The sequence below is a fragment of the Podarcis raffonei genome, chromosome 14 (genome assembly GCF_027172205.1).
Source record: "Podarcis raffonei isolate rPodRaf1 chromosome 14, rPodRaf1.pri, whole genome shotgun sequence".
Lineage (NCBI taxonomy): Eukaryota > Metazoa > Chordata > Lepidosauria > Squamata > Lacertidae > Podarcis > Podarcis raffonei.
In genome coordinates this window covers 34,633,820-34,639,819 of record NC_070615.1, presented here as the reverse complement: position 1 = coordinate 34,639,819, position 6,000 = coordinate 34,633,820, and positions in this window count along the sequence as shown.

The window sequence follows — 6,000 nt, the reverse complement described above, 5'->3', positions numbered from 1 at the left end:
CAGGTAACAAGGGACTTCTGCAGGTGAAACTGGGAACAATCCACATCTAAAACGATGGGATTTTTTGTTGTTGTTACAGTGGAGGCTCAGAGTAGGTTTCTAATCAATGAAGATGTAAGGAAAAAGCATCCAGGTCTTCCTGCTCCGCAATAAGTATACCTGCTTCTGCCTTCTAGTCAATAAGGCAAAAGCACTGGAGTGATAGACGCACCTTTGGGCACTTTTGAAATTTGATTGGAAGCACATTCTAGGGAAAAAATGTAATAAATTCAGAAACTTTGAAAATGGGGATATATGTTGGCTTTGCAGGTTTGCAAGATTCTCATCAATCAGGTTTGCTAGAGCTAACATAATGCACCAGTGTGTGCATGCTTATGTTCACTTTCATCATACAGATGCATTATTGCAAAATTGCAAAAAATAAAAACGGAACAATAGCTGTGCTTCTGTGAGAAACATTTCATGCACAGTACCTTTTTTCTTTCTTTCCTGCATACAGGTTGGAGTCCAACAATATCTGGAGGGCTACAGGCCCCGCCAGCCCTGGTTTAGTGGAATATCTAATCTCATATACTGGATCTCGGCTTGCTTATTGCAAAACAGACGAAACTCAAATGCATTATCTGAACATTCAGTTATTTAGGAACACCACACCCAAAACATGCAAAATAGGGCCATTGATTTCCATGAGATATAGTTAACATAAAACAGAGACAATCTCTGCTAAAGAGGCATAATTGACACTTCTGTTGTGCCCATTGCAGTTTCACAGGACAAGATCAACTTCTTGTTCCCCATATATTGCTCCACTGATAAGATAGGTTTTAATTTGCACAAGCCACGAGTCTTGGCAAAGTGTGTACAAAGTACAAACATGCTACAAATGCAGCTAAGCAGTACAATAAAAAAAAGAATGAGACTATTTAAAATGTAGGGAGCACCACCAGGACGCTTATTTTAATGCAATTCCTAAAATTTTTGTAGTCTTTGGTGCCACCAACTTCCCTTGCTCCATATATCCCCCTGCAACTTTGTGGCTGAGACCATTTGCACTTTGGCTGGGTCTGCGAGCCAAGGTAGGAAGAGCACACATCACACAAAGGTCTCCCTTACCAGGACAGCTCAGTCCAAAGGTGTGTTGTTTTTTTGCAAGGCCTTTGGAAGGAAAACTAAGAGCCTTTGGACAAATCAAAGCTGGGAGGGAATCCAGCACCTGGGATGGTCCAGACTCTGCCCCAAAGACTCCTTTGTTCTCAGAGCAAATGGGGTGACTTGTAATTGCCAAGACCAGGTATAGCAAAACAAAGGCACCAGTTTATTGTACGTGATTCAAAATACACCCTGAAATTGCAAACAAAACAAATTGAAAATATTAAGGTAGTTCCAAATGAGTAATAATTAAGGGACACTGTTATTGGATCCTCTCTATAACTTTTTTAACAACAACAAAAAGAATAGTAGCAGCAGCAGGCTATTCACTTAAATATTGCACCATGAATATAAAAGGCACACGTTTTAATGGGCCCCCAGAATTCAATGTTTGGGTGCCATGCACCCCTTGCACCCCCAGGTAAAGATGGCCCTGCTGCCAAATATTCCCCAGTTTCGGACTTCCGGGTTAGCGCCAGCGCTGAATGGCGGATTTCTCCCGGAGCTCCGGGAGAAATCTGCTTCGCGGGTTCGGGTCTTGTTGCTCACGGCGGAGCAAAGACCCTTAAAAGTCACAGGCGCGTAGCCTGTGAACCGGAGACTCGGCGGGCACCTTTGCCCCCCCCCCGACGTTGTGAAATAGCCTTTTTAAAGGCTATAGATCAGCGGAGGGGTGCGTGGAGCGGTGCTGAGAGTCGCTTTCACCCAGCCTGCGAAGCGAAGCCGCGTCGCCATCAGCGGAGAGCGCTGACTTCTTCCGAAAACTTTGGACTAAAAAAGAGCAACTTTCCGTGAGTAGGATTGAGTTTGCACTACAAATTGGACGTTAAAATTAATGAATTTGGGCACCGAGACGGATAAGTACTAAAAAGGAAGTCTGCTTACCGTCCTGCAGCAAGATTAAAGCGAAAGACAGTGAAGCTGTAACTTTTGACAGGAGCTTTTATGAGCTAAGAAATCCAACACCAAGCAAAGAACTCCCCCCCAAAAAGGCAGGAGAGGGGGGGAAGAAGATTTTAAAGGGATTTCCTGCCTATTTCAAAGGAGATTGAACTGATTACCGCTGCTTATCTACCTGGGGGTCGGACTGCCGGAGGAAAGACACCGGCTAAGGACGGCTGTTACAAATAAGGTTAGAAAGTAACTGATATACAGACTTTGGTTACTCTCAACTTGAAACATCGTATTTGGTTACATAGTAAGTTATTTGCAGTATATTTTTGATTTGGATCTTTTACAAAGTAAGGGACTTGGAGGGCTTTTGTTTTTTGGAAGTGTGGGAACAATTCAAAGTTCAGAAACTGATTTTGCGCCCTCTAGAGGATTTGGTCAGTTTCAGCAACCAAGTGGAATTTTAAAACCTGAGAACTCTTTATTGTTGACAGCTTAAGAGTGTGGGAATGACCTTGAACGAAAGACTTTGTTATGGCAGATGGTAAACAGAAAGAAGATTCACAAGAAACAACTTTGAGATCTGGTAGACAATACAAAGTGGACTCTTCTATGCAAAGAAGGGCCTCTGTATCAGGGGCCTCGGGAACTGCAGCTGCCACAAAGGCAAGAGTGAAAACAATGTCTTCAGAAGATGCGTTTACAAAGGCTTTGGGAAAAATAAGTGAATCTTTAGAGGAATTAAAGAAGCAAGGTGCTGAAACAAATAAGAAAATTGAAGAAATCTCTGGGAAAATTGATCTGAATACAAAAAGTATAACTGACCTTGGAAATAAAGTGAACTCTAATGCAGAAGCAATTGGGAAACTATTGGAAGATTCATCTACAACGCGAAAGATAGCGGAAGAAGCTAAGGAAATTGCTACTGTTGTTGAAGGGAAACTTCCACCGGTGTACAGGAAACTGGATGAGTATGAACTGGCACTTTCAATGCAGGATATGCAACGCAAGGAGAAAAACTTAAGGATTAGACTTGTGCCGGAAAAAGAAGGAGATAACTTGGTGGACTATTTGACAAAAGAGTTTTCTGACTTCTGGAAGCAAGATTTGAAAGAAGAAGAGTTCAAAATAGAGAGTGCATTCAGGTTGGGAATAAGGCAGAAGAAGAATAGACCCAGAGATTGCTTGATAACTCTAAGATCCAAAGAAGAGAGGGATAGAATATTGAACCTGCATTATCAAACAACCCTCCGAATTGAGGATTTCTATATCGAGATTTTTAAAGACATCCCTAAAAGTATCTTGGATGCAAGAGGACCTTACAAGGATTTGGTGACACTACTGAAGAGGAACTACATACTATTCAGGTGGGAGTTTCCCCAAGGCTTGTCTTTTAAATACAAGGGAAAGAAAAGAAGAATAAAAACAGTGAGTGATAAAGACAAGTTCTTGGGAGAACACGAAGAAGACCTACAGAAAGAGACCCATCCAGGAGAAGGACATCCTTCAAGATTAGACAAAGGCACAGAACCACCGACAAAGGACGAACAACAATTGGGAGTTGTAGGAGGAATTAAATAACCCCATCATGACTTTGCAACTTCTAACTTGGAATTGTAATGGTCTAAACAACCCCCGAAAAAGAAAAAATATATTTCATGCTTTAAAGAAAGATCATTTGGACTTGATTTGTTTACAAGAGACCCATGTGACAAGAGCACATAGAAAATTGTTAATAAATAAGAGACTGGGACAAGAATTTATATCTTCAGATAAAGTAAAAAAGAGAGGAGTGGTGATCTACGTAAAGGAAAATCTGCAGCCGAAACAAATCTTTAAAGATGATCAAGGAAGATATTTGGCAATTGAAATTCAATTTCAAGGAGAAAAATTTCTGATAGTGGGGATATATGCACCAAATGAAGGGAAAACAGAATTTTTTAAGAAGTTGCATGAGACTCTAACGGACTATATGGACTATAAATTGATTATGATGGGAGACATGAATGGAGTAGTTTCAACAAATATGGATAAAGCACAAAGACAGGTAGTCACCAAAGATGGAAGACTACCAAAAACCTTTTTTGAAATGACTGACAATATGGATTTGATTGACATTTGGAGAACAAAACACCCATTAGAGAGAGAGGGAACCTTCTTTTCTGAAGCCAAAATGACATGGACCAGGATCGACCAAATTTGGGTGACTAGCGGTATGGCGTCGAATATAAAAAAAGTGGAAATCTGCCCAAAAACTCTCTCCGACCATAACGCAGTAAAGATGGAGATGAAGCAAACAACAACTGGTTCCTTCAGATGGAGAATGAATGACACCTTATTTAGAGACGAGGAGATCTGCAAAAAGGCCCAAAAAACTCTGAAAGATTACTTTGAAATTAATTTAAGGACTAAAGTAGAAAAAAGAATAGTATGGGACGCAAGTAAAGCCGTGATGAGAGGGTTTTTGATACAACAAAATACATTAAAGAAAAGAAAGCAAAACGAGAGGAAAGAGAAAATTTTGGAAAAGATAAAAGAAGGGGAAAGGAAATTAAGACTGAAGCCAAAATCGCAAGAGATTCTAAGAGAAATTAAATTGTATCAAACACAATATATGGAACTGATGAATCAAGAAATAGAATGGAAAATTAAACAAATGAGACAGAAGTCTTTTGAATCTGCAGACAAATGTGGCAAGTTATTGGCTTGGCAAATAAAGAAGAGACAAAAACTCAACACGGTAACAAACTTAGAAGTGGAAGGAAAGAACATATGTAACCCAGTGGAAATTAGGAATTGTTTTCAGAACTACTTTAGACAATTGTATACACAAGGGCCGCAGAATGAAACAGACATACAACAATTCCTCGAGAAAAATGGGCTGAAAAAGATTTCGCAGGAAAGTAAGACAATTTTGAATCAGGAGATATCATTACAGGAAATAGAAGATGCCATTCAAAACATGACGTTGGGCAAATCACCCGGACCGGATGGATTGACTTCCAAATATTACAAAGTTTTGAAGGAAGGGCTTATACAACCTTTGAAGGAAGTCTGTAATGAGATCATGGAGGGGAGGAAGGCACCCAATACGTGGAGAGAGGCCTACATTACACTTATACCAAAGACAGAGACTGAAAAGACCCAACTTAAGAACTACCGACCCATCTCCCTACTAAATGTGGATTACAAAATCTTTGCTGATGTTCTAGCAAAGAGACTGAAAAGAGTTTTGATGGAGGAGATTCATGGGGACCAAGCGGGCTTTCTCCCGAAAAGGCATTTGTCGGAGAACGTAAGGAATATAATTGACATTCTGGAGAAGTTGGAAGTGAATATAAACACTAAGGCTGTTTTGATATTTGTGGATGCCGAGAAAGCCTTTGACAACATTTCTTGGAGTTTTATGTTGAAGAACCTCCGGGGGATGGGGGTAGGCCAAGGGTTTGAAAATGGTATAGGTGCAATATACTCTGAACAGAAAGCAAAACTAATTGTAAATAATGTGGTAACAGAAGAGTTTAAGATTGAAAAAGGGACACGTCAGGGGTGCCCTATCTCCCCATTACTTTTTATATCGGTCCTGGAGGTTTTGCTTAATATGATCAGGAGGGACCAGTTGGTTAAAGGGATTCAGGTCGGAGTCAAACAATACAAATTGAGAGCATTTGCAGATGACCTGGTACTCACACTGCAGGAGCCAGAAGCTAGCACGAAAAGAGTTTTGGAAATAATCCAAGAGTTTGGTCAATTGGCAGGATTTAAATTGAATAAGTTAAAGACTAAGGTATTGGAGAAAAACTTAACACAGATAGAAAAAGAAAGGTTTCAGAATGAGACGGGGTTGACTGTGGTTAAAAAAGTGAAATATCTGGGTGTGAATATGACAGCTAAGAATGTGAATTTATTTAAAGACAATTATGAAAAAATTTGGACAGAAGTGAAAAAAGATCTAGAGAT